Genomic DNA, 19427 nt, shown 5'->3' with positions numbered 1-19427 from the left:
AGTGGTCCAGTTTGAATGACAGTCCACACACTGGAGAACATGTTGGAAGGTTGCATTTCATGCTGGGGAGAAGAAGACATTTAGTACATTCTCGATGATTGATGGACAGATTTGGCCCATAGATGCTGTGTCAGAATGAATTCTCGGGATGCCAGTTCCAGTTTCCCCAAGGGCAAAACGACTCTCGTCCCAAATGTTTTTATGTCTTTGAGGGCTATACCCAGGTTGTCCACCCTGGCTTGAAACAAGATTACAAAGATGGTCTGTGAAGAGAAAATGTAAAAATAAATATGTGCAAGAAATGAAGGGAAAAATCCAGGATGGCCAAGGGGAGAAAAGCAAGATCAGTTTTGTTTTCAGAGGAGATTTAGTAGTGAGATCTTGAGTCAGTCGGGCAGAGAAAAAGAGGATTAATTTTTGCTTCGAGAAATAATTAATTTTATTCATGAATGAATTGCTGCTTAGAGCCGTGTGTATGAGTGAGGTAGGCTTCATCTAGAAACCATCACGACACAGATGCTGGCAGACAGGGACACTGGCTCGTCATGTGGTCTTTTCCTTTTCTTTTTCTTTTTTTATTTTTTCTCCTCAAGAGAAGAGCTTTTTCTGGGTCAGGGATTCTCATTTTTTTTCTTCATTCCGCTTCTGCCACATTTATCCTACCTCAGGGCTTCCCACATCTCCCACAAGAAAATTATTTCAGTCCCGTGTTGCTTAGAACAGTGAATGGCACGTGGCAGGGCATTTATTCATTCAGCACATATTTCCTGAGCATGTGAGTATTCTGGCCACTCCAAAGTGCTGGGGACACAGCGATGAAAGAGATGTGGCCCAGGCCTCAGGGGGCTCTGCCCTCAAGGAAGATTCACCGGAGCAGGTGGCTGGAGGTGGGGAGGTCTCTGAAGCGGCACAGGGTGCTGCGTGTGGGGAGTGTGGTTCCCACACCAATCCTCCACCTCCTCCAGGATTAGAAGCAGGTGAGTGTACTCACAAGGTGCTGAGGGCAAGTAGAACACATTTATTACCATCAAGCTGGGTGAGAGATGAAGGTCTGGACCCGAGTCAGAGGCAGGGTTCGTATCCCCACCATCCATCCCTGACTCAAAGTAGAGCCAACTGGAGCCCGCTGGTGACCTTGGCTGGACTGATCTGCCCAATCCTAAGCAAAGCCACTGGAGGAGGCATCGCTGGATATTGTAGATGGGCCAGTTCTGGTGGAGCTCCGCAAGAGCTGACGGTGAGAAGGGGGAAGCTCTCAGAGGGAGTGTCGACTGGAGGGCATAGGTGACTGAGGGACAAGAACTGTTTGTGAGCAGAGATCTCAGGGCATCGACCACACAGTGATGAGTGTGAACCCTAGGATAGCCGGCTTGTACCAACCTCCCCGATTTCCCCATGGGATTAGGTGGGTAGCGGGCAAAGAAAAGAAGTTGTTCTGAGAGTGCAGACATTGGGCAAAATTTCTATTTAATTTTGGAAAGAAAGCAAAATATTCTATTAATATTAATGTTAATAAATAATAACTATAGAATTATATATATAGCTATATATATATATATATAGTACAGTTATCCTAATGAGAAACCTACAAGGGAGATGCTGTCTGTATACATATATTACAGATGAAGATACTACGTTTTACAGGATGTCATGCATCTGGTAAGAGGAAGAGCCAGAACTCAAGCCATACAATAGAAGATCTAACTATTAAGTGTTATTGAATCAAATGCATAATTTTAGCCTGGGATTCTTTTTTTTAAACATTTATTTATTTATTTATTTATTATTTTTTAATATAAATTTTTTAATATTTATTTTAGAGAGAGAATCAGAGCATGAGCAGGGGAGGGGCAGAGAGAGAAGGAGACAGGCTCCGAAGCAGGCTCCAGGCTCTCAGCTGTCAGCACAGAGCCCAACGCAGGGCTTGAACTCACGAACCATGAGATCATGACCTTATCTGAAGCCAGATGCTTAACCAACTGAGCCACTCAGCGGCGCCTATTATTACTTTTTAATATAATTTATTGTCAAATTAGCTAACATACAGTGTATACAGTATGCTCTTGGCTTTAGGAGTAGATTCCCATGATTCATTGCTTACATACAACACCCAGTGCTCATCCCAACAAGTGCCCTCCTCAGTGCCCATCACCCATTTTCCCCTTTCTCCTACCCTCACCCCCCCACCATCAACCCTTAGTTTGTTCTCTGTATTTAAGAATCTATTATGGTTTGCCTCCCTCTCTGTTTAAAACTGTTTTCCCCTTCCCTTACCCCATGGTATTCTGTTAACTTTCTCAAATTCCACATATGAGTGAAAACATAGGCTATCTGTCTTTCTCTGACTGATTTATTTCACTTAGCATAATACCCTCCGTTTCCATCCACATTGTTGCAAACGGCAAGGTTTCATTCTTTTTCACCTCCGATTAGTATTCCATTGTGTATATACACCACATCTTCTTTATCAATTCATCAGTTGGTGGACATTTGGCTCTTTCCATAATTTGGCTATTGTTGATAGTGGTGCTATAAACACTGGGGTGCATATGCCCTTCTGAATCAGCTCTCCTTTATCCTTTGGATGAATTCCTACTAGTGCTATTGCTGGGTCATAGGGTAGTTCTATTTTAAATTTTTTGTAGAACCTCAACACTGTTCCAGAGTGGCTGCACCAGTTTGCATTTCCACCAACAGTGCAAGAGGGTTCCCATTTCTCCACATCCTCGCCAACATCTGTTGTTTCCTGAGTTGTTAATGTTAGCCATTCTGACTGGTGTGATGTCGTATCTCGGTGTGGTTTTGAATTGTGTTTCCGTGATGATAAATAACGTTGAGCATCTTTTCATGTGTCTGTTGGCCATCTGGATGTCTTCTTTGGGAAAGTGTCTATTCATGTCTTTTGCCCATGTCTTCACTGGGTTATTTGTTTTTCGGGTGTTGAGTTCGGTAAGTTCATTATAGATTTTGGATACTAACCTTTATACCATATGTCATTTGCAAATATCTTCTCCCATTCCATCAGTAGCCTTTTAGTTTTGTTGATTGTTTCCTTTGCAGTGCAGAAGCTTTTTGTCTTGATGAGGTCCCAATAGTTCATTTTTGCTTTTATTTCCCTTGCCTTCAGAGATGTATCAAGTAAGAAGTTGCTGCAGCTGAGTCAAAGAGGTTGTTGCCTGTTTTCTCCTCTAGGGTTGTGATGTTTTTCTGTCTCACATTTAGGTCTTTTATCTATTTTGAGTTTTTTGTGTATGGTATAAGAAAGTGGTCCAGTTTCATTCTTCTGCATGTTGCTGTCCAGTTCTCCCAGCACCATTTGCTGAAAAGACTGTCTTTATTCCATTGGATACTCTTTCCTGCTTTGCCAAAGAGTAGTTAGTTGGTCATACATTTGTGGGTCCAATTCTGGGTTCTCTATTCTTTTCCTTTGATCTTTGTGTCTGTTTTTGTGACAATACCATACTGTCTTCATGATTACAGCTTTGTCGTAGAGGATGAAGTCTGTGATTGTGATGCCTCCTGCTTTGATTTTATACATTACTTTGACTGTTTGGGATATTTTGTGGTTCCATGCAAATTTTAGGTTTGTTCTAGCTCTGCGAAGAATGCTGGTGCAATTTTGATTGGGATTGCATTGAATGTGTAGAATGCTTTGGGTGGTATTGACATTTTAACAGTATTTGTTCTTCCAATCCATGAGCATGGAATGTTTTTCCATTTCTTTGTGTCTTCTTCAATTTCTTTCATAAGTTTTCCATACTTTTCAGCATACAGATCTTTTCCATCTTTGGTTAGGTTTATTCCTAGGTATTTTATGGTTCTTGGTGCAATTGTAAATGGGATTGATTTCTTGATTTCTCTTTCTGTTGCTTCATTGTTGGTGTATAGAAATGCAACTGATTTCTGTAATTGATTTTGTATCCTGCAACTTTGCTAAATGCATGTGTCCATTCTAGCAGCTTTTTGGTGGAGTCTTTCAGGTTTTCCATATAGAGTATCATGTCATCTGCGAAAAGTGAATGTTTGACTTCTTCTTTGCCCCACTTTGGATGCCTTTTATTTCATTTTGTTGTCTGATTGCTGAGGCTAGGACTTCCAACGCTATGTTAAACAACAGTGGTGAGAGTGGATATCCCTGTCATGTTCCTGATCTCAGGGGGAAAGTTCTGTTTTTCCCCATTGAAGATGATATTAACTGGACTTTTCATATATGGCTTTTTTGATGTTAAGGTATGTTCCTTCTATACTGACATCTTGAGGTATTTTATTAAGAAAGGATGCTGCATTTTGTCAAATGCTTTTTCTGCATCTATTGACAGGATCATATGGTTCTTATCCTTTCTTTTATTAATGTGATGAATCACATTGATTGATTTATGAATATTGAACCAGCCCTGTAGCCCAGGAATGAATCCCACCTGATCATGGTGAGTAACTCTTTTAATATACTGCTGAGTTTGATTTGCTAGTATCTTGTTGAGAATTTTTTTTTATTTTTTTAAATTTACATCCAAATTAGTTAGCATATAGTGCAACAATGATTTCAGGAGTAGATTCCTTAATTCCCCTTACCCATTTAGTCCATCCCCTCTCCCACCCTCTCCAGTAACCCTCTGTTTGTTCTCCATATTTAAGAGTCTCTTATGTTTTGTCCCCCTCCCTGTTTTTATATTATTTTTGCTTCCCTTCCCTTATGTTCATGTGTTTTGTATCTTAAAGTCCTCATATGAGTGAAGTCATATGATATTTGTCTTTCTCTGACTGACTGATTTCACTTAGCCTAATACCCTCTAGTTCCATCCACATAGGTGCAAATGGCAAGATTTCATTCTTTTCGATTGCCGAGTAATACTCCATTGTATGTATGTATGTGTGTAATATACATTTCCATACTTTTCAGTATGGAATACTGAATATACACACATACATACATACACACACCACATCTTCTTTATCCATTCATACATCAATGGACATTTGGGCTCTTTCCATACTTTGGCTATTGTTGATAGTGCTGCTGTAAACATTGGGGTGCATGTACCCCTTCAAAACAGCATACCTGTATCCTTTGGATAAATACCTAGCAGTGAAATTTCTGGGTTGTAGGATAGTTCTAATTTTAATTTTTTGAGGAACCTCCATACTGTTTTCCAGAGTGGCTGTACCAGTTTGCATTCCCACCAGCAGCGCAAAAGAGATCCTCTTTCTCACATCCTCTCCAACATCTCTTGTTGCCTGAGTTGTTAGTGTTAGCCATTCTGACAGATGTGAGGTGGTATCTCATTGTGGTTTTGATTTGTATTTCCCGGATGATGAGTGAAGTTGAGCATTTTTTCATGTGTCAGTTGGCCATCTGGATGTCTTCTTTGGAGAAGTGTCTATTCATGTCTTTTGCCCATTTCTTCACTGGATTATTTGTTTTTTGGGCGTTGAGTTTGATCAGTTCTTTATAAATTTTGGATAATAACCCTTTATCTGATATGTCGTTTGTAAATATCTTCTTCCATCCCATCAGCTGACTTTTAGTTTTGCTGATTGTTTCCTTCACCGTGCAGGATGAGGTCCCAATAATTCATTTTTGCTTTTGTTTCCCTTGCCTCCGGAGACATGTTGAGTAAGAAATTGTTGTGGCCACGATCAAAGAGGTTTTTGCCTGCTTTCTCCTTGAGGATTTTGATGGCTTCCTGTCTTACCTTTAGGTCTTTCATCCACTTTGAGTTTATTTTTGTGTGTGGTGTAAGAAAGTGGTCCAGGTTCATTCTTCTGCATGTTGGTGTCCAGTTTTTCCACCACCATTTGCTGAAGAGACTGTCTTTGTTTCCCCACTGGATATTCTTTCCTGCTTTGTCAGAGATTAGTTGGCCATACGTTTGTGGGTCTATTTATGGGTTCTCTATTCTGTTCCATTGATCTGAGCATCTGTTTTTGTGCCAGTACCATACTGTCTTGATGATTACAGCTTTGTAGTATAGCTTGAAGTCCAGGGTTGTGATGCCTCCTGCTTTGGTTTTCTTTTTCAAGATTGCTTTGGCTATTTGGGGTCTTTTCTGGTTCCATACAAATTTTAGGATTATTTGTTCTAGCCCTGTGAAGAATGATGGTGTTGTTTTGATAGGGATTGCATTGAATATGTAGATTGCTTTGGGTAGTATTGACATTTTAACAGTATTTGTTCTTCCTATCCAGGAGCATGGGATATTTTTCCATTTTTTTGTGTCTTCTTCAATTTCTTTCATAAGCTTTCTATAGTTTACAGTGTATAGATTTTTCACCTCTTTGGTTAGATTTATTCCTAGGTATTTTATGGTTTTTGGTTCAATTGTAAATGGAATTGATTCCTCGATTTCTCTTTTTGTTGCTTCATTGTTGGTGTATAAGAATGCAGCTGATTTCTGTGCATTGATTTTATATCCTGCAACTTTGCTGAAATCATGAATCAGTTCTAGCATGTTTTTGGTGGAATCTTTTGGGTTTTCCATATACAGTATCACGTCATCTGCGAAGAGTGAAAGTTTGACCTCCTCCTGGCCAATTTGGATCCCTTTTATTTCTTTGTGTTGTCTGATTGCAAAGGCAATCCAATATTATGTTGAATAACAGAGGCAAAAGTGGATATCCCTCTCTTTTTCCTGACCTTAGGGGGAAAGCTCTTAGTTTTTCCCAATGAGGATGATATTAGTGTTGGGTCTTTCATATATGGCTTTTATGATCTTGGGGTATGATCCTTCTATCCCTACTTTCTTGAGGGTTTTTATCAAGAAAGGATGCTGTATTTTGTCAAATGCTTTTTCTGCATCTATTGAGAGGATTGTATGGTTCTTGTCCTCTCTTTTATTGATATGATGAATCACATTGATTGTTTTGTGGATATTAAACCAGCCCTGCATCCCAGGTGCAAATCCCACTTCGTTGTGGTGAATCATTTTTTTAATGTATTGTTGGATCCAGTTGGCTAATATCTTGTTGAGGATTTTTGCATCCATGTTCAGCAGGGAAATTGGTCTATAGTTCTCCTTTTAGTGGGATCTCTGTCTGGTTTTGGAATGAAGGTAATGCTGGCTTCATAGAAAGAGTCTGGAAGTTTTCCTTCCATTTCTATTTTTTGAAACAGCTTCAAGAGAATAGGTTTAACTCTTCCTTAAATGTTTGGTAGAATTCCCCTGGAAAGCCATCTGGCCCTGGACTCTTGTTTTCTGGGACATTTTTGATTACTAATTCAATTTCTTTACTGGTTTTGGATCTATTCACATTTTCTGTTTCTTCCTGTTTCAGTTTTGGTAGTTTATGTTTCCAGGAATTTGGCCATTTCTTCCAGATTGCCCATCTTATTGGTGTATAATTGCTCATAATACTCTCTTATTATTGTTTTTATTTCTGTTGTGTTGATTGTGATCTCTCCTCTTTCATTCTTGATTTTATTTATTTGGGTCCTTTTTCTTTTTGATCAAAGTGGCTAGTGGTTTATCAATTTTGTTAATTCTTTCAAAGAACCAGCTTCTGGTTTCATTGGTCTGTTCTACTGGTTTTTTGTTTGTTTGTTTGTTTCAGTAGCATTAATATCTGCTCTGATCTTTATTATTTCCTGTCTTCTACTGGTTTTGGGTTGCATTTGCTGTTCTTTTTCCAGCTCTTTAAGGTGTAAGGTTAGGTTGTGTATCTGAGATCTTTCTTCCTTCTTTAGGAAGTCCTGGATTTCTATATACTTTCCTCTTAAGACTGCCTTTCCTGCATCCCAGAAGTTTTGGGTTGTGGTGTTATCATTTTCATTGGCTTCCATGAACTTTTTAATTTCCTTTTTAACTTCTTGGTTAGCCCATTACTTCTTTAATAGGATGTTCTTTAGTCTCCAAGTATTTGTTACTTTCCAAATTTTTTTCTTGTGGTGGATTTCAAATTCCATAGCGTTGTGGTCTGAAAATATGCGTGGTATGATCTTGATCTTTTTGTACTTATTGAGAGCTGATTTGTGCCCCAGTAGGTGGTCTATTCTGGAGAACGTTCCATGTGCACTGAAGAATGTATATTCCACTGCTTTAGGATGAAATGTTCTGAATATATCTGTTAAGTCCATCTGGTCCAGTGGGTCATTCAAAGCCATTGTTTCCTTGTTGATTTTTTTATTAGATGATCTGTCCATTGTTGTAAGTAGGGTATTGAAGTCCCCTACTATTATGATATTATTATCAGTGAGTTTCTTTATGTTTGTGATTAATTGATTTATATATTTGGGTTCTTCCACATTTGGCGCATAAATGTTTACAATTGTTAGGTCTTCTTGATGGATAGACCCCTTATTTATGATATAATGTCCTTCTTCATCTATTTATACAGTCTTTATTTTATAGTCTAGATTGTCTGATATAAGAATGGCTACTCCAGGGGTGCCTGGGTGGCTCAGTTGGTTAAGCGCCACCTTCAGCTCAGGTCATGATCTCACAGTTCGTGAGTTTGAGCCCCACTTTGGGCTCTGTGCTGACAGCTCAGACCCTGGAGCCTGCTTCAGATTTTGTGTCTTCCTTTCTCTTTGCTCCTTCCCCACTCGTGCTCGATCTCTCTCTGTCTCTCAAAAATAAACATTAAAAAAATAATAATAAAGAAAGAATGGCTACTCTCGCTTTCTTTTGTTGACCATTAGCATGAGGATGGTTCTCCATCCCCTTACTTTCAATCTGAAGGTGTCTTTAGGTCTAAAATGGGTCTCTTGTAAACAGCATATAGATGGGTCTTGTTTTCTTATCCATTCTGTTACCCTGTGTCTTTTGATTGGAGCATTGATTCCATTGACATTTAGAGTGAGTACTGAAAGATATGAATTTACTGCCATTATGTTGCTTGTAGAGTTGGGAGTTTCTGGTCCTTTATAGTCTTTGTTGCTTTTGGTCTTTATTTATTTTTTGTTTTTGTTTTTTCATCTTTTCTCCCCTCAGAGAGTCCCCCTTAAAATTTCTTGCAGGGTTGGTTTAGTGGTCACTGTCTCCTTTAATTTTTGTTTGTCTGGGAAACTTTCTCTCTTCTTCTATTTTGAATGACAGCCTTGCTGGATAAAGAATTCTTGGATGCATATTTTTCTGATTCAGCACATTGAATATATCCTGCCACTCCTTTCTGGTCTGCCAAGTTTCTGTGGATAGGTCTGCTGCAAACCTGATCTGTCTTCTCTTGTAGGTTAAGGACTTTTTTTCCCCTTGCTGCTTTCATGATTCTTTTCTTTCCTGAGTATTTTGTGAATTTGACTACGATATGCCTTGTTGATGGTCTGTTTTTGTTGAATCTAATGGGAGTCCTCTGTGCTTCCTGGATTTTGATGTCTGTGTGTTTTCCCAGGTTAGGAAAATTTTCCACTGTGATTTGCTCACTTAACCCTTCTACCCCTATTTATCTCTTTTCCTCTTCTGGGACCCCTATGATTCAGATGTTGTTCCTTTTTAATGAGTCACTGATTTCTCTAATTCTTAAATCGTGCTCTTTTGCCTTAGTCTCTCTCTTTTTTTCTGCTTCATTATTCTCTATAAGTTTGTCCTCTATATCGCTGATTCTCTGTTCTGCCTCATCCTTCCTTGCTGCTGTGGCATCCATTTGAGATCAAGGCTCAGTTATAATGTTTTTTATTTCATCCTGACTAGCTTTTACTTCTTTTATCTCCACAGAAAGGGATTCTAATCTATTTTCAACTCCAGCTAGTATTATTATCTATGTTGGTTATCTATCTATTATTATCTATTATCTATGTTGGTTAAATCCCTGGCTGTTGTTACTTCCTGCTCTTTCCTTTGGGGCATCATTTTGAAGGAAGTAAAGGAATTAATGAGGTAAAAAAATTAAAATTAAAGAAAAATATTAAAATCAAAAAATTAAAAGCAAACACACACACACACAAATCGAATAAATTATGCTAGATCCTAGGTGTGTTTTGGTCTGGGTGTTTAAAGAGGCTTGATAGATTAGAGAAAAAAGGGAAAAGAAAAAAAGGGAATCGTTTGAAAATTTGAAAAAATGAATACACTGAAGTAGAATAAAATGAACTGATGGAAGTAAAAGAGAATTTGAAAAAAAAATTTACACAGAAGTAAAAAAATTAAAGAAAAATATTTTTAATAAAAATTGAAAATAAAACATGATTTTTTCTCGTTCTGTATTTAAGAAAAAGAAAAGAGATGAAAAAAAAAAACAACAAAATGAATAGATGCACCGGCAAACAGACTGAAATATGACAGAAATTCTTTCGTTTTCCCCTAGAAGTCAAACTATGAAGCGCTTTATAGTCCATATACTAAGCAGGTGGAGAGACTTGTGTTCCTGAAGAGTGAGGTTGACTCAGTTGGGCAGGACTTAGTGTAATGGCTCCATTCTCCACTAGATGGCGCTGCTTAGTTTACTGGGGTGGGTTGTTGTGGCGATTGTAGGTGTGTATGCGCATGTGTGGGAGCTGTGAAAATGGTGTCCCCCAGCTACCCAGTCTCTAGTATTGGAACTCTGTTCTCCCCGATCAGCAATCGTGCACCTGTCCCTTGTCTTAAGCTTCCATCTACTGTTTGCTTTTACACTGTCCATGACCAAGCCCCAGGCAGCACCTCCCTCCTGAGTTTTATCTCAGATGTGGCTGTGTTTCCCAACCCCTTATTTCTGAGGGACTGCGGCTTTGACCCATTCTGCTCCTCTGCAGGAGGGTCTCACTTATCGATGGCCGGGTGCCAGCCGCATCCAGGAACGTTCGTGGGACTGTGCTGCTGCCGAGGCCCAGAGACTGAGGCCGGGTGCCAGCCCACCCCAAGGGAAGTTCACAAGATAGTGTAGCAGCAGCATTTCAGGGATTATGGCAAATCACAACACACATCTGTCACCAGGCTTCACCCCTAGCGACCTTGTTCCAGCACCAGTGAATGTGGTTGTTCTCCTGGGTCCACTGGCGCCTTTGTCTTTGGGGAAGTCACACAGCCTCTACCAGATGTCCTCTCGGCAGGGGAACCGGCTCTTCCCTTGTGGCCTGAAGACCCTGGACTCCACTCTGCTCCTGGGGATTCACCCTTCTCACCAGAGCTCCACCAGCTATGGAGCTGCAGAGTTTCAACCTCTGTGCTACCCTGTTTATAGTCTTAATGGAATTTAAACCCTCTCCTTCCTCCTTTCTCCCTTTTTAGTTCAGTCCCTGCGACTATTACCACTTTCACTTTCTCTCCAGCTGCTTTTTTGGGGGGAGTGCTTTTCCCGTATTCTCCGTCCCTCCACCCCCACCCCCCATCTCTGTCCTCTGTCTGCACACAGAAGTGGCTCCCTGCCCTCCGCGGTTCTCTCTCCCCCAGTTCACCTCTGCGCCATGTACCCGCTGAATTCTGTGGTTCAGGTTGTGCAGATTGTTATGTTAATCCTGAGATCTGTTTCCTAAGTGTGCAGGATGGTTTAGTGTTGGTCTGGCTGTATTTCATGGACCTCAGACACAAAAAAACTTCCATGCTGTTCCACCATCTTGGCTCCTCCCCTTGTTGAGAATTTTTGCATTCGTGTTCATCAGGGGTATTGGCCTGTAATTCTCCTTTTTAGTAGGGTCTCTGTCTGGTTTTGGAATAAAGGTAATGGTGTCTTTATAGAATGAGTCTGGAAGCTTTCTGTCTGTGTCTATTTTTTTGGAACAGCTTGAGAAGAATAGGTATTAACTTTGCTTTAAATGTCTGGTAGAATTCCCCAGGAAAGCCATCTGGCACAGGACTGTTATTTGTTGTGAGATTTTTGGTAACTGATTCAATTTCTTCACTGGTTATGGGTTTGTTCAAATTTTCTATTCTTGTTTGAGTTTTGGTAGTGTGTGGTGTCTAGGAATTTTCCCATTTCTTCCAGGTTGTCCAGTTAGTTGGCATATAATTTTTCATAGTATTCTCTAATAATTGTTTGTATTTCTGTGGTGTTGGTTGGGATCTTTTCATTCGTGATTTTATCTATTTGGGTAATCTCTCTTTTCTTTTTAAGAATTCTAGCTTGGGGTTTATCAATTTTGTTTATTTTTCCAAAAAACCAGCTCTTAGATTCATTGATCTGTTCTGGTGTTTCTTTTTTTTAATTCCAGTTGTTTATTTCTGATTTAATATTTATTATTTCTCTTCTGCTGGCTTTGGGGTTTCTTTGCTGTTCTGCTTCCAGTTCCTTTAGGTGTATGGTTAGGTTTTGTATTGGGGATTTTTCTTGTTTCTTGAGATAGGCCTGGATTGCAATGTATTTTCCCCTTAGGACTGCCTTTGCTGCATCCCATAGGGTTTGGAATGTCATGTTTTCATTTTAATTTGCTTCCATATATTTTTAAATTTCTTCTTTAATTGCCTGGTTGGTGCATTCATTCTTTGGTAGGATGTTCTTTAACCTCCATGCATTTGGAGGCTTTCCAAATTTTTCCTTCTGATTGATGTCATTGTGATCTGAAAATATGCATGGTATGATCTCAGTTATTTTATATTTATTGAGGACTGTTTTGTGACCCAGTATGTGATCTATCTTGGGGAATGTTCCATGTGCACTCAAGAAGAATGTGTATTCTGCTGCTTTTGGATGAAAAGTTCCGAATATATCTGTCAAGTCCATCTGGTCCAGTTTCTTTATTGATTTTCTGCCATTGTTGTAAGGGGAGTATTAAAGTCCCCTGCAATTACCATATTCTTATTAACAAGACTGCTTATATTTGTGATTGATTTATATATTTGGTTCCTCAAGTTGGGGGCATAGGGGGCATAAACATTCACAATTGTTAGCTGTTCTTGATAGATAGACCCCATGATTATGATATAATGCCCTTCTTCATCTCTTGTTACAGCCTTTAGTTTAAAATCTCATTTGTCTTATATAAGTATGGCTACTCCAGCTTTCTTTTGACTTGTAGTAGCATGATAGCTGGTTCTCCATCCCCTTACTTTCAATGGGAAGGTGTCCTCAGGTGTAGAATGAGAATCTTGTAGACAGCATATAGATGGATCTTGCTTTAGATCCATTCTGTTACCCTGTGTCTTTTAATTGGGGTATTTAGTCCATTTACTTTCAGAGTTATTATTGAAAGATATGTATTTAATGTCATTGTGTATCTGCAGGTTTCATGCTTCTGGTGATGTCTCTGGTCCTTTGTAGTCTTTGCAGCATTCCACTCACAGAGTCCTCCTTAGGATCTCTTGCAGGTCTGGTTTAGTGGTGATGAACTTCTTCAGTTTTTGTTTTTCTGGGAAAGTCTTTATCTCTCCTTCTATTCTAAATGACAGCCTTGTTGGATAAAGGATTCTTGGCTGCATATTTTTAATATTCAGCACATTGAATATTTCCTGCCACTCCCTTTTAGCCTGCCAAGTTTCAGTGGACAGGCCTGCTACTAGATGCTTTCAGAATTCTCTCTTTATCTTTGTATTTTGCTAATTTCACTATGATATGTTGTAGAGAAGACATATTCTTATTGAATCTGAAGGTAGTTGTCTGTGTCTCTTGGATTGGATGTCTTCTTCCTTCCCCAGATTAGGGAAGTTCTCAGCTATAATGTGTTCAAGTAAACCTGCTGCCTTTTTCTCTCCCTTATTCTGGAACTCCTATGATACAGATATTATTACATTTCATTGAATCAGTTCTTTAATTTTCCCCTTATGGCCCAGTATTTTCTTATCTCTCTTTTTCTTGGCTTCACCATTTTCCATAATTTTATCTTCTGTTTCACTTAGTTTCCACTCTGCTTCCTCCATCCTTGCTGTCACTGCATCTAGTTTATTTTGCACCTCATTTACAACATTTCTTAATTCATTGTGGTATTTCTTAGTTCCTTGATCTCTTGTAGCAATAGATTCTCTGCTGTCTTCTATGCTTTTTTCAAGCCCAGCTATTAATCTTATGACTATTACTCTCAATTCTTTATCACATGTATTGTTTATATCTGTTTTGAGCAATTTTCTAGCTATCATTTCTTCCTGGAATTTCTTTTGAGAATTCTTCTATTTCATCATTTTGGCTAGTTTTCTGTCCTTTATGTGTTTTAATAGCTTGTTATATATCCTGCATGTTTAGTACTACTATCCTAAAAGGGGGTCATACCCTATCCAGGGTCTGGCCCTTCAGGAGGTGTTTTTGGAGTGTGTTGCATGCTCTCTGTTGTTGTGACTCTGGTTGTTTTATCTCCCTACTCATAGTGGTGGTTTGGACTGTCCACCAGGTGTGCTTTGATTTGTTCATTGAAGTAACCCTGGAAAACATTATAAAAGGGAGGTGGTGGAAGAAGCCTTATTACATACAAAGACAGAAATGACAGGGGTGGGGAAAAAGAAAAGAGAGAAAAAAATTGACCAGGCAGAGAATCAGAGAAATTATATGGATTAATCGAGAGAGAGACAGAGAGGAAAATAAAGAAGGAGGTACAAAAGACGTGTAGAAAGAATAGATTAAAAATGTCTGCTTAAACAAACAACTAGAAAAGAGTAGGGAAAAATAAGAGGTAGCAAAGGAAGGAAAAAAATGTGTGTGTGTGTGTGTGTATACATGTGTGTGTGTGTATGTTATACACGTGTGTGTGTGTATGTATGTATATGTATACATATATACATCATATATATACATCATATATATATATACACATCATGTGTGTATATATATATATATATATATGTATGTATGTATGTATGTATAATAAGAATTGAGCAAGAATCAAATCAGAAAATGCAAAACCACTGGATGGGTATCTGATGGTCCTTTGGAACCAGTGGCTATGCTGGTCTGGAGGAGGGACTGTCTGGTTGGTCAGTGTCAATCTTGCTCCAGTAGATATGCAGTTACCAGGCATGGAGGAGGGGCGTGGTTTGGTGTAGGCAGATCCTGCTTCCACTATGGGCCTGTTGTTGGTTCCCTGAAGCACCACCTTGTTGGTGATGGGGAGAAAAATGGCAACACCCCAGTCTCTCCTCCCCAGACTGAGTGTCCTAGATCACTCTGTTCAGGCCATCCTCACAGTGCTGTGCAGGCACAAGCAGGCTGTTTTTTCCAGCTCCACAGTCTCCAGTACTTCCCAGGCACTAGGCTGGGATTCAAACCCCACCACTCCTGCTCTGCACCCCCTCCCCCCACCCCATTTCCAGTGAAGTGCCACTCTGCCCAGCAAGCTGACAAAGGGCCTCTGGCTGGCAGACTCCTGCAGGGTCTTTTGTCCTTGAAGGCTATCTACCTTCTTCCCACAGCACTCAAGGGAGGAGATTGCTCTTTCTGACTGCATTTCTGAGCTTGCTGCTGAGCCTGGGGTTGGCTCCCCTCCTTCCCAGGCATGGAAACAGGGTGGCCCCAGTACAGAGAAAGCCTTGCAACCCTAGAACAAGTTAGAAATTGGTTCTGCCTTTTTTTCCATTCCCTGGTCCAAATACAATCCCTACATTTGTCCAAATACAATCCCTGCACTTCCACAGCCTCTCTTTCTTTTCTTTTGGTCTCCCCACAGAAGAGGATCCCTCCCTTCCATGCCTTCACCACCTGTTTTATCTCTCCCAGTTCTCAATCATGCACCTATGGCCCTCCAAGTTGTTCCTGTGGATGCCTGGAGATGTTTCTGTCACTCTGTAGTCCATATTCCTGGACTTCCAAGTCTTCTGGCCTCAACACTGCTGAGTTTGGGGGACGAGGGAACTTCGGGTACCCTACTTCTCCACCATGTTGACTCCTCCCCTGAGCCTGGGATTCTTAATGCTCCCAGAGAAATGGTACCCCCAGTTGTAGCCACCTGTGCTCTCTGCCCCTCCTGCCATTCCATGTGGCATTCTGGCAGATCTTTGGGACTCAGAAGATGAGCCTCAGGGGACTCAGTGGGGCCATCTCACTCAGAGATCCTGTAGTCCTGTTTCCACCAGAGTTCTCCATCTGCGCCTGGGCTCTGGGGAACCCTCAGTGAGAGGAAGCTACAGATGAATCTTCCTGAAACAGTTCACCCACAGCAAATTCTGTATGTGTAGCCTCTACACTGCTGGCATATTTCTATAAGGTTGCAGTGTAAATTAAATTTCTGTAAATCTAATCCTCTACTAGAGGGACACTTAATGCCATTCCAAAATGCAGTATCTTATGTTTTTTTGCCTGGCAATGGCTTATAAAAATCCAGTGTTAAGTAAATCTATAGCTCCTGACTTGAGGACCAGGTAGCTACTGATTTATAAACACATGTATCCACTAGGAAATGTCTTACATTTCAAGGAATATTTTCATAAAGCCAGAAAAAAACTCTGGTGATGCAAATAAGCTCTGCTTATTAGGATACTTTGTAAATTTGGAGTTCCTTACAATGACACTAGTGGCATATCCTTTGGTGTGCATCCACAGTACACCAAAGATGGAAAAGAAAGAGACCTGGAGGCTGGGGCTCCCAAGGCAGTTTTGGGATTTACAGGGGTAGCTGCGGGCAGATGAGGGCTGTTCCACATGGGGCATGGTTCGAGGAAGATGGAAGGGTCTGGCACAGCTCCCTCTGCCTGCTGTTTTTCCACCTCTGCACCTGTTTAATGCTCCCTGCTTCTGCCACTGTAACAGGATCCTCCCTGAGCCTAGAAATGCACCTCTTTCTCCCTCTTGCTGCAAAGAATGAACAAGCTCTGGATGTCACAGTGAGCCAGAGTGAACAAAAAGTCTCACTGGCCAGGCAGGAGGCCCTGGTGGGAGACAAATGAGGTAGCCAGGACCAGCGCTGTACCGCCCTTCATTATCAGCCCCTGTGCCTGGGAGAATTCTCATTGTCCTGGTGTGCCAGGAGAGCCTGTGCTTTACCTGGGGACCTGCTAGTGACGGAGGAGGGACAGGAAGGAAGACTCTTCGGGGAGTGAGTTCTCCTGGATCCACAGAAGCATGTAAACACCCTCATGTAATGATCCCTCAACATGGGCTGCATAGTTGGTTTACTAGTAACGGGGTAAACTGTAGCACAGTAAGCCAGCCTTTGCCCGGCTGGTTCTGTATATGTTCTAAGCTGTGTGTCTGGTAAAGATGGAGAGGAGGGGGGACTGTGCTAGTCCATGAATGTCAGCCTCTGTCATCTGGAAACTCATGCTCAAATCAATAGAAGAAACATGGCTATCGAGGCTGATAGTACATGTTTTGCCTTCTGTTACCACTAAGTAGGGCAGTGTCCATGTTGATGCCTGTGGGTCAGGAGACTAAATCTAGGAACCACAGATTTAGTGGCTGGCCTGGGACACAAGGCCCAAGCTGAAAAGGCAGTGTCTGAAAGAGGCCTGAGGGCATGGGGTGGCAGACTGGTACCCAGTGATATTTGAATATGTGACTTAGAAGGAAATGTTAAGATCACCTGTTTCCTGGGGTGCCTGAGGGGCTTTGTCAGTTAAGTGTCTGACTTTGGCTCAGGTCATGATCTCACGGTCCATGAGTTCAAGCCCCGTGTCGGGCTTTGTGCTGACAGCTCAGAGCCTAGAGCCTGCTTTGGATTCTGTGTCTCCCTCTCTCTCTGCCCCTCCCCAACTTGTGCTCTCTGTCTCTCTCTCTCTCAAAAATAAATAGATATTAAAAAATGAAAAAAAAAGAGACCACCTGTTTCCTGTCCATTGCAGACAACCACTCTACAAATCCCCATGGAGGTTGTCGGCCAGGCTTGGCTTGAGCATACCCAGTCCTGCGTGTTCACTGAAGCCAATTTCCATTCATTAGCCCCAAATTCTAGAAAGACCTTTCTGGAACTGAATCAGTCTTTCTCTGCACAATTCCACTTACTGGTCCTGACTCTGCTTTCTTATTTCTTGACAATAAGTCTAAATGCCTCTTCTTCACAATAGGTCTCTAGATATTTGGAGATGATTATTCTCCTGATTCTTAGACTTGTCGGCACTGTGTAACTTCCCTCCAGAAGTTCTCTTTCTCTTTCCCCTTCTCGATGTTTTTTCTCTCAAACCATCCTTGTTTCTTTTGCCCAAGTCCACCTTTCCATCTTTCTGCATAAGGAAAAGATCAGAAATTTACTTTGATGTAAGATTTTCTTCCACTTCTGGCTCCCAGAGAGCTTGCTTGCTTGCTCATCTTTCAAAGCACTCAACGCTTTTGTCATGGACCACTATGAGTTCACCATGCTGGAATTTCTCAGATCAGGCATTTTCTTCCCTACAGATTTCTTTAACTTCTTGCTTTCTAGGCAGTTTTCGAAGGTTACTGATGGGGGTTCTAGGGCGCAGGCACGCCTCAGAAGATGTGGTGACTTTTCTCTGGAACTGAAGCATCATTACTTCAAGAAAAGTTGGAAATATGTGCTGGGATTATGGTCGGAGAATACAGATTTTTTCATCCAAGTTACATGTAGAGGGAAAAAATCCTAACTTTTTCCTCAGCTTTTCAAGGAACTGCAGCTACCTCCCATTTGATCTGATTTTGTGCACCTAGATTTGGTTTGTGGTAAAATCATAGCCAGAACTGCACTCATCATGTTTCCTATGACACTTATGTCTCCTGTATTCCTTGCTGTGCTTCCTGGTATGGCAGCTGGAATGTCACAGCCACCAGGCACTGTAACTCCCACCTCTTCCTCATCCCCTCCCCGCATTTGAGTTGTGTGACTTCCATCTCAGAGCTATCTTTCAAAGCCAGCTTCCTCTTTCTTCTCCTGGCTTCACTGTTTCCCGCTTGTAGTTTTCTGTCTTCTCCAGTCCAATCTGCCTGAGGTCCTCTGCTGGTCTTTCTGTGGCCAAAGGACAAAACCCAAATACATTTTCTTGGCATGAGAGTCCCTTCCAAATCCACACATTCCCTCTTTTGACAACTATCCAATGAACACTGACCCTGGGCTGCTGACTGTGCTGCACACTTTCTTCCTGCTGTCCTTTGTTCCAGTCTCACTGAACAGGTACAGATTTTCCCAGATACAGAAGACTGCTTCAGATGCCATGTGTCTTTCCATGTCTCATTCCCACTTCCCACAAAGCTCCTTCCATCTTTCTCTTCCTACTCACCTCTCAAGCCCACTTAAATGTCAACTCCCTATGAAGTCTTCTTTGGTTCCTGCAAGAGAGTTGGTCATTCCTACTTATGATTCCCCACTGATAGGTTCATATTTCTGCTGTATAACTTATCTTGTGTATTTATTTACTTATATGTCTTTACTTGCTCTTCTCTTGGCTCTGACCTCTTTCAGGCAAAGAATATGTTTTATTTCATCCTTTTATCTCCGGTTCCTGGTACCATGTCTGCCACATGTTAAGGATATAATAAGAGAATGAAACCCCTCAGTATGAGTAGCATGTTCTGGGACTGAATTAGATGGAAGGAGAAAACAAGTGGTTGAGGCTCCCAGCTCTAGAGTCATACTGTATAGGTTTAAATTGTAGTCCTGCTACTTCTGGTGTGAACTTGTACAAGTTGTCTTTAATCGAGCTTAATTTTTTCTCATCAGTAAAATGGGTAGAATAATAGGATTTTCTTTATCAGGACTATTTGGTGATAACTAAAAG

At 40.9% G+C, this 19427-nt stretch overlaps 1 protein-coding gene across 2 annotated transcripts in view; it reads left to right on the top strand.

Moving 5' to 3' along the window:
- The window catches only part of BRINP2 (BMP/retinoic acid inducible neural specific 2), a 125961-nt gene that overhangs the window by 69581 nt on the left and 36953 nt on the right, over positions 1–19427 (top strand). The window lies entirely within an intron of this gene.

The sequence above is a fragment of the Acinonyx jubatus genome, chromosome E4, assembly GCF_027475565.1.
Source record: "Acinonyx jubatus isolate Ajub_Pintada_27869175 chromosome E4, VMU_Ajub_asm_v1.0, whole genome shotgun sequence".
NCBI lineage: Eukaryota > Metazoa > Chordata > Mammalia > Carnivora > Felidae > Acinonyx > Acinonyx jubatus.
The sequence above is the reverse complement of the archived record's forward strand: the minus strand, read 5'-3'. Positions and strand labels throughout refer to the sequence as shown.